Source organism: Arachis ipaensis, chromosome B10 (assembly GCF_059453495.1).
Source record: "Arachis ipaensis isolate K30076 ecotype BB chromosome B10, ASM5945349v1, whole genome shotgun sequence".
NCBI lineage: Eukaryota > Viridiplantae > Streptophyta > Magnoliopsida > Fabales > Fabaceae > Arachis > Arachis ipaensis.
Genome location: NC_142435.1, coordinates 136,731,321 through 136,741,471, shown reverse-complemented (window position 1 = coordinate 136,741,471; position 10,151 = coordinate 136,731,321). Strand labels below are relative to the sequence as shown.

The 10,151-nt window shown below is 41.1% G+C and overlaps 1 pseudogene; it reads right to left on the bottom strand.

Moving 5' to 3' along the window:
* Positions 1-2,386: 2,386 nt before the first annotated feature.
* LOC148581846 (dof zinc finger protein DOF3.4 pseudogene) lies at positions 2,387-3,022 on the bottom strand (annotated as a pseudogene).
* Between the last annotated feature and the right edge of the window lie 7,129 nt (positions 3,023-10,151).

The following is a 10,151-nucleotide window of genomic DNA, read 5'->3' as shown; positions in this document are numbered from 1 at the left end:
TAATATTGATGGTTGAAATTATTCTGGTGGTTGTTGTTGTTGTTGAGGTTGGGCTTCCTTTGACTCTGATTTTTCCAGCCAAAGTTTGGGTGATTTTTCCATCTCGATTTGTATGTCTTGGAAAAGGGATCGTTGTTGGATGGTCTTGAAGAATTACCCATATAATTGACTTGTTTAGAAGGGGGTTGTTCATAGTTATAACTTCCAAATTGAGACACTCCACCACCCATGTCATACGAGGTGTCCTGGTTATATACAGCTGAAACTTGCATGCCTCCCAAGTGGTGAGTAATAGCATTAATCTGCTGAGACATGGCTTTATTTTGAGCAAGAATAGAATCTAAAGCATCCAATTCCATGACACCCTTTCTCATGGTTCTTTCTAAAGAGTACATGTACTGATTATTGGCCACCATCTCTATCAAATCCATGGCCTCATCAGTGGTCTTCATGTACAAAGAATCTCCTGCAGAATTGTCCAGTGAAAGTCTCGAAGCCGGAGTGATTCCATCATAAAAAATCTGTAGTTGTACCCAATCTACGAACATGTCAGAAGGGAACTTTCTCACCATAGCCTTGTACCTCTCCTAAGCTTCATAGATAGACTCACCATCAAACTATCTGAAAGTCTGAATATATGTCCTCAGCTTAGTCAACCTCTGAGGTGGAAAGAATTTGGTTAAGAACTTACTAATCAAATCTACCCAAGTTTCTCTACTTTCCTTGGGTTGTGTCTCAAGCCATTGACTAGCTCGGTCCCTCACAGCAAAAGGGAATAACAACAACTAGTAAACATCAGCGGAAGCTCCATTGGTCTTGACTATATCACAAATCCTCAGAAAGTTGGAAATGAATAAGTTGGGGTCCTCCTGAGGGCTTCGACTAAACTGACAATTCTGCTGGACTAGAGTGATGAGTTGTAGCTTCAACTTGAAATTGTTGGCATAACAACTAGTGGTACAATGCTTCCCACACAATTCCCAGGATTGGGGTTAGTATACAACCACAGAGTTCTCCTAACAGGCGGTGCATTATTGGGGTTGTTGACAACATCATGCTCATTGTTATCTGCCATACTGACTTCCATTTCCTCTTCTAGTTCACCCCTGAGATTTCATGTAGCTCTTTGAGCTTTGACTTGTGCTCTATTTTTCCTACAAGTCCTTTCAATTTTAGGATTGTACAGAAGAGGTTCTTTATCCCTGTTTTCCTGCATAAATAATCAGAAAACAAAGAAAATTTGGGATTCTCAATGTCACAGTGAAGATATCCCCAATGAAGCACACAAAAATAAAAGAAAAACAAATAAGAAAATAGAATGGCAAAAATTAAAGGAAAGATAAAACAAAAACGAAATTAAAAACAAAGAAAAAGTTTAATCTAGGTAATCGATCAACTAGTAGTTGTTAATCACAGTTAATCCCCGGCAACGGTGCCAAAAACTTGATGTGAAATTTACACCACAAACTATCAGTAACTGCACCGGAACGTATCAAGTAATAAAAGCACTGTGAGTGAGTCGATCCCACGAGGGTTAATAGTCTAAGCAAGCAATGGTTGACTAATTATTCTAGTTAGACAAGTGAAAATTAAGAGTTTTGAATATCAAATAGCATAGAAGACAGTGAATTGAAGAATGAAACCAAAAAATGTGTGAGAAAGTAATATGATAAGAGAGTTAAGGTTTTGGAGATGTTTAAATTTTTGAATTGACAATCATTGTCAACTACCTTGAGTAACTGAATTCCAATTCCTTGGTAATTCAATCTGTTCTAATCCAACCAACCGTCAATTCCTTGATCTCTTAATTGTATTAAAAGATTAAGCTAAAATTATGATTTATAAGCCACATAATCCCTAAGAACCCAGAAATAATCCGATTATATGTCACATATCACATTAAATCCAAATAATTGAAGAATTGCGAGAAAAGGGTTTCAAGCTTTAATTCCAACGGTTTAAATTTTCCAAGATTTAAAAGAATTCAATTTAGATTAGTGTTATTTTCCAATATACTCTAATTTGTAGAATGAAGAACAAAACCAATAGTAATAATCCATTAAAATAAACAGAGCTTCTAACCTTAAGGGTTAAGTACTGAAATCGTCCCTAAGGTCTGGGGTGAAAATCAAAATCGTCTCCGACCTTTTTTTGTTATTAAAATCATCCTCAACGTTACAAAACGTTATAAAATCATCCTTTTCTACTTCAATTTTATTTTTTTTACCATATTACCCTTCATTATTAATAAAAATAATTAAAAATAATATTAAAAAAATTAAAACAAACTCCCCCCACCCCTCTCAACCCTCACCCCTCCCCCCTCCGGTAACTCCCTCACCCCTCACCCCCCATCCCTCACCCCCTCACCCACTCTCTCACCCCCTCACCCCACTCCCGTCACCCCACTCCCGTAACCCCACTCCCCCTCACCCCACGTGTGCCCAACACCGGAGCCCGCAACACCGCCGCCAATGCTGCCTCCGTCTGCCACCACGCCCGGGAAAGCCCAACCGCCTCTCCCCATCCCCATCCCAAATCCAACAACTTCGAGGCCAGGCCCAAGACCAAGCCCGAACCCACCCAGAGCCAGAAACCCACCAGGACCCTGTTGTGTGTTGCTCAGCAACGAAGTGAAGCTCCCACCGAACTGCACGGGTGCTCCGGGGTGGTTGTTCCCGGCCACGGTCACAGAAGAAACCGAGGTGACGGCCACACCCGCGGAGGAGGAGGTTGTGGCGGTGGAGGCTAAAGGAACGGTGCGAGAGCACTTGGCGTTTTTACGGCTTCCACCGCCGACGGGGATGTCACGGAGAGTGCTGCCGTGGGTCCAGTAGCGGCGGCAGGACTTGCAGAAGTGGCGAGGCTGGGAGAAGTTGTAGTTGTTGTAGTAGCAGAACTTGGTATTAGTAGAGTCGCAGGGAGGGCATGGCAGGTGCTCTTGCTCGGCCGGCGGTGGGGCTAGGGAAGTGTTTTGAGGCTTGGCTGATCGACGGCTTTCACCGGAGTCGGAGGAGGGCATGGCGTTGTGAAATGGGGTGAAGGTAGAAATAATATATAGTTGAAATTGTATGCGTAAGGGGGTGAGGGGTGAGGGATGAGGGGTGGGGTGTGAGGGAGTTACAGGAGGGGGGAGGGGGAGGTTTATTTTAATTTTTTAATATTATTTTTAATTATTTTTATTAATAATGAAGGGTAATATGGTAAAAAAAATAAAATTGAAGTGGAAAAGGACGATTTTATAACATTTTGTAACGTTGAGGATTTAACAAAAAAAGGTCGGGGATGATTTTGATTTTCACCCCAGACCTTAAGGACGATTTCAGTACTAAACCCTAACCTTAATAATGGAGGTTTAGTGGCTCATAGTGCTCCTAAAAGTGTAAAATGTGTAAACTGAAAGTGCCGAAAAAAAGAGAAGCCCCTAGGACAAATTTTTTCTCCTTTTATATCAAATCCTAATTGATTAAAAAATAAAACTAATTAACCTTAATAATATCTTTTCTATTTCTATTTGATAAAAAAATCAAACAATAACTTCCGTTGCTGATTGAGTGAGGATGTGGGAACCACAGCCAAAGTCTGCTGTCGGCACTAAACGTCGGTGATGTGGTGTTTAGCGCCACCTATTCAGAACACCTTGCACGCGAATCCAAGGGCTCGGTGCTAAATGCCGGGTTATGGCGTTTTGCGCCACCTTGGCCAAATGGACTAAGAGCTTTGGGGTTTCAGCGCTAAACACTAGTGATGTGGAATTTAGCGCCACCTTGGCAGAAGTGAATAGTGAGCTTCTTCTTCAAGAAATTTTCCACGATTTTTCACCCTAATGCTTCCTGTAAACAACATAACGACTTAAAGTAGCATCTAATAGGGAGTAAATCATCTAAATATCTTAAAAAATCAACAAATCACTAAATAAATCACTAGGAAAAGATATGAATAATGCTCACGCATCAATCTGCAGTAGCTGGCATATGTCGTACTTGCTCCCTAAGCAATGTCAGCTTGATGGAAAATGACTCCTTCCTCTATGCCCCCTGCTTCTGAGTATGAGGAGGCATAGCACTGACTATGCGTCGGGTGCTGGTACTATGTCTGGAAGTGACGCAATTACCCACCCACTAGCTCTCCGTGCATACATAACCCAAGGTGGTACGCAATATCCTATAGGGTGATGATGCACTCACCCCAAGGCAGGTGAAAAGTGTAGGTTTCTGGATGCCAACACTCCATGAATGCAGTAATCAGGGGATTTTCAAGCACAAAGTTCCTGAGCTGTACCGTTCGCCAAACCCAGCCTCCAACAAGTAAGGAAGAATGATGTCTGGTAGTGTGAGAGTGTGGCTCACTCACCTAAGAAGTGGTAAGCGAGGTCTCTATTATAATATAAAACATTTTGATAACAAATCTATTTCAAAAGTAAAATTTATATTTCAAAATAAAAGGATAAAAATTATAATAAACAATTATTTCACATTTTATAAGTTAGTTAGATTCAGAATAATTAACTTCAAAAATCAAATATTTAAAAAATTTATCCAACAATATTGCAACACATATTCAATAAAGAAGTAAGAAAATATAATAAGAATTTACTAAATAAATTAAATTAACTAATAAGTTAAACTAATTAGTTAATTAACATTTATTAAGAATGCATCCACTACCTAACACATACTAATAACATGCCAACTATCCTATTTTATGTTGCTAAAACAACATCAATTATAATCGTATATAATCGTATATAATAGATACTAAATCTATAAAAGTACCCAAACTATAACCATATGCTTATTTAACTAAATCCGAAAAATAACAACACTAACCTGGAAGTCGATCGCTCCAGCGAAATGCAACGTCGCGTTCAGGCGGTTGATGTCATCATCTCTCGCATGCCATAATGTCCGAGTACCTCAATAATATCAACAAAACTGTCCAGAGGAAGGAGAAAGGAAGTAAAAAAATGGTGTGAAAGTGACAACAGTCACGCTGTAAATGACTTCCTTATATAGGTGCGGACCTTGCTTATCTCATTTACAGTGTAACTGAAATGAGCTTGTGCATATCTTGTTTACACTGTAAACGAGATAAGTCTGTTTCCCAACACGTGTGAAAAGGTGATACGTGTAACGCGAAATATGGCTTATCTCATTTACAGTGTAAAGGAGATATGCACAAGCTTATTTCGTTTACACTCTAAACGAGATTAGTAAAGGAACGCAAATTGGTAAATAGGCTAAAAATTACTTATATTCATAAATAAAATATTTAAATTATTTATTTAAAAAATCTTGAAAAGAATAATATTTTGGTATAAGTTTTAAAAATTGTGGCATATTTGTTAAAAAACTAAGAGAGATAGAATGAGAGAAAAGACAGGAGAAGGGAGGAAGAACTTAATTTTAAAGGAAAAAAAATTTCAATTGCAATGAGAAAATATATTATATTTTGATTATCAAATTAGTAATTTATGAACTAATCATATAAAAAATAAAAATTGGTGGCGGAAGAAGAGAGATAGAAGAGAGAAGAGGAGGAAAGGGAAATCTCCTTAATTTTAAGGAGAAAGATTTCAATTTAATTGCAATAAGAGAGTACAATGTTATGTGCCACATTTTTATTGTAAAATTAGTAATAAATATTATATATATAAATAAATTTTAAATTGATATCTAAAAGACATGATAATAATATTGATTCTTCATCAGTTAAATAATAATATGTTACACAATATTTGACATATCTTTATCTAAATAATGAAAAAATATTTAACTCATAATTTATATCTTTCAATAATTAATTTGAAACATTATATTTTGAAGTTGAAATTGACATACCTTAGTTGATGCCTACTGACTTCCATACGGTTTTGTACGTCAGAGCGAGTCTCAACATCCAAGAAGCGAATAAAGAACTTAATTCTTTAAGAGGGATTATTCGAAAGACTCGAGTACCAAAATGAGTTAGAGAAGAATGAAAAAAATAAAGGAATGGATTCTATTTGTTTCTGGGTTGAAAGAGGCCATAAGTTTTGATACTCACGTCTTTTTTGTTCTTTAAATTCTACGTTTTCTTCAGCTTGTTTCTCAAAATTTTCACCCATATTCTTCACTCAACTTGAAAGTTGAGGAACAAGTCTTGATGTTCAAGGAAAGACAATAACTGCTTTTCGATTTTGACATTCTTTGCACCATCTTTCTTCAACTTCGGCTTGCCCGTCTTACTTCTGTAGTCAAAACAATTGGCAGTCAAAATGCCTTCTTGTCAAGGAAATCAACTTTTAATACTAACAGTTTCATTTCAAGTTTATGTTTGATTCTATTTTTATGTTCACTTTTGATAAACTAACCTTTTTTGTAATATTTATTTAATCAATTCAAAATTTTCATTTGTTTTCTGCTACTTGCAAAGTTTGTTTCGATATTTATATGTCATAAATTTTGGATTGAAATCTTTTGAAAAGAATTATATCTATTCTCTAATTGAAATCTTGATACAAATTTGATCAATACCTTGTATCAAAATAGGACCAAAATCCAAGCATAACAAATGTACATAATAATTTACCTCTCATGCTTGTATAAAAGGTCGTTTTTGTTTTACAATTTAAATCATAAGTATATTACTATTAGAAACTATTCTGGTCCAGCCCTACAAGGGTCATGGGTCCACTTACGGAATACCGACCAACTGCTTATTCGACCCACATCCAGAGGTGACTTGCTTGCTACATTATATCTCGCTGAGGAGACCTGGACAGCTAGCCAAAGCTTCCAGGAGGGCGGGCCCAAGAGAAAGGGCCTACCCGAACACATGATATAAATGGAGAGGGACCTACCCCTCCCTAGAGGTACGTCATCTTTTACCCTAATTAGCCGCCTCATTATACGGATACTGACTTTAGCATTGGAGTGTCCTTGTAGGTGGCCCAACCCGCCGACCCACCGATGACTCAAGCAACCTTTCTTCTCGAGGAGCTCGCGTTCAGGTCCAGATCCCCCCTCATACAACTAGTTGCTATAGATCCGACACCATCCGAACTGCCATTCACCCAAGCAACCGAACATTGGTGGTATTTGTGGGAACTTGATATGCCTGTGGAGCTTTCCCCCGTCTAGAGGAAGTATGAGAAGAGGGAGGAGCTTGCCTGCGAAGTAAGGTGAGCTCGGGGACCTCTCAGGAGCGTCCCAGACCCCTCGCACCAAGGTGACTCCCACTCCTGACCTTATGGAGAACGCCCGTTTGGGGGTACGAGTAGTGACAGCTCAAGGATTATGCAAGAGCTTAGGCACAGAGTGCAGAACTTAGAAAGGGAGCTCGTTGCACGGGACCGTTATCGTCCTGAACACAGCCATAACTCTCGTCCGAGTCTCTCACGAACCTGATCTCCAACCAAGAGGTCGGAAGAGTGTAGAAAGAGCCCAAAAAGGACGATGAGCACGACAGTCAGTTTGTCACTCACACCCACGGCAGCTCGGGAGACCGGGGTGAGCGAAGAAGAGACAAAGGAAAGAAGTGGCAAGACCCCGTCATCATGGGAGCAACCCTTTCCACCCATCCATCCTCAAGATTTGGCTACCGAAAAACTTCGACAAACCAACAGACATGAGGTACGATGGGACAAAAGACCCCCAGGAGCATTTAACGGCCTTCGAGGCCAGAATGAACTTGGAGGGCATGGGTGACGCCGTAAGATGTCGTGCCTTCCCCGTGACTCTAGTAGGCCCAGCGATCAGGTGGTTCAATGAGCTTCTGCAGGAGTCCATTACGGCCTTCGCGGATATTGTGCAAAGGTTCTTGGCGCAGTTCACCACCCAAATTGCCAAGGCCAAGCATCCGATCAACTTGCTCGGAATAACCCAGTGTGCCGGCAAACCAACGAGGAAGTTCGTTGACCGTTTCAATGATGAATGTTTAGAGATCAATGGTCTGACAAACTCGATGGCGAGTCTATGCTTGACAAACAGTTTGTTAAATGAGAAGTTCAGGAAGCACCTCACCACCAAGCTTGTCTGGATTATGCAAGAGTTCCAGAATGTGGCGAGAGAGTTTATTAATGACGGAGAAGTCAGTCAAGTGGTGGTTGCCAATAAGCGGTAACCACCCAATCTGCTAGCACATCAGACCAGGCACGCGGAAAGACCAAGGGAGGCACCAAAGGAGGGAACGTCCGAGAAACCATTCAAACCATTTTCTTGGGTGGGTAAGTTCACTAACTATACCCCTCTAATGGCACCTATTGTGGAAGTCTATTAACAAATTGCAGACAAAGGCATATTGTCCAAGCTTCGACAGCTTAAGGATATAATGGGTGGAAACAAAAGCTTATACTGCGACTACCACAAAGGTTTCGGTCACAAAACCCAAGACTGTTTTTATTTTAAGGATGCTTTGGAGCAGGCCATTCGAGAAGGATAGCTAACAGAGTTCTCGCAGTTCATATGAGAACCGAGAAGGAGAAAACGAGAACAATCTGAGGAGGATTGGAACTGAGTTGTGAAGCCAAGGCAAGGGCCTCCCGAGAATGCAGACAATGCTCCAATAGTACTAATCAATGTTCTGGTTGGAAGAGATGTACCACCCAAGTCAAAATCAGCAGCAAAAAAGGATGCAAAAGTTTTAGCCCTGTCGTTGGGAAGTCTGAATGCTCAGTTCGGGGAGCTCCCCAAGATATTTTCAGCCCAGAAGATCGCTGGTGTCATAACATTCCTGAGGAATTACCAATGGTGATCACAGCGAGAATCAGGACGGGCCTAGTCAAGCAAATCCTAGTGGACACGAGAGCTAACTCGAACATCATATTTCTGAATGTGTTCAACACCTTGGGGCTCAGGGAGAGTGACCTCAAAAGTCATCAACACGGGATCGTAGGTTTGGGAGATAATTACATAAGACCTGATGGGTTGGTCACGCTCCCGATCAGTGTTGGATCCGGGGAAAGCAGGAAGTCGGCGATGGCGAGTTCGTGGTCTTGAGGAGACTCCATGGCATACAACGTCATCTTAGAAAGGAGAACTATCAATGAGTTATCAACTCTTATTTGCATGAAACTCTTGACAATGATGTTTGTGACGGACAGCGAAGCTGTAGGATCTATCCGAGGAAACCTGGAAACAGCGGTCGCTTGTGACAATGCCAGTCTATCCTTGAGAAAAAAGTCAAAGAAAGCTACCGCGGTGTTCTTGGCAGACTTGGAGGTACAAGAAGATTGACCAGAAGCTGAGGCCGGAGCCTCAGGGAGACTTGGAGAAGTTTCGGGTAGGACACACGGAGGACAAGTTTACGTTTGTAAACCGAAACCTCCCCTATGAGCTAAAGGGATCTCTCATCGAGGCCATTAGAGCAAACAGAGATCTATTCGCTTAGACCCCGGCCGACATGCCAGGAGTAAACCCCGACTTTATGTCACATCGTCTGGCTGTGAAACCGGATGCCAGTCCAGTTGCACAACATAGAAGGAAGATATCACTAGAAAGGGCTAACGAGGTGGCCAGGCAGACAGCTAGCTTGTTAAAAGCCAAATTCATAAGAGAGCTAGACGACTCAATGTGGCGCTTGAACGTGGTCCTTGTTAAGAAGGCCAATGGGAAGTGGAGGATGTGCGTCGACTATTCATACCTCAATAAGGTATGTCCAAAAGATTCATTCCCTCTTTCCAACATTGATGCCCTAGTAGACGTGGCAGCGGGGTACCGATTTCTGAGCTTCATGGATGCATGCTTGGGGTACAACCAGATCCTGATGCACCGTCCTATCGAGGAAAAAACAACGTTCATAACGCCAACAGGGACCTATTGCTACAAGGTCATGCCATTTGGGCTAAAATAATGCGGGAGTCACCTATCAAAGATTAATGAGCAAACCTTTCAAGGAGCATATCGGCAAGTTGGTGGAAATATACGTCAACAATATACTAGTCAAGGCGGCCGAACCGAGTAGCTTGGTCACTGATTTGGAAGTTATCTTCGGGTCACTTCGAAAGCACAATATGAGGCTAAACCCTCTGAAGTGTGCATTCGCCATGGAAGTAGGGAAGTTCTTTGGGTTTACGATCACACAAAGAGGAGTTGAGGCCAACCCAGATAAGTGTGAAGCCGTTCTCCAAATGTCAAGTTTAGGATGTGTCAAGGACGTCCAAAGACTGGCAG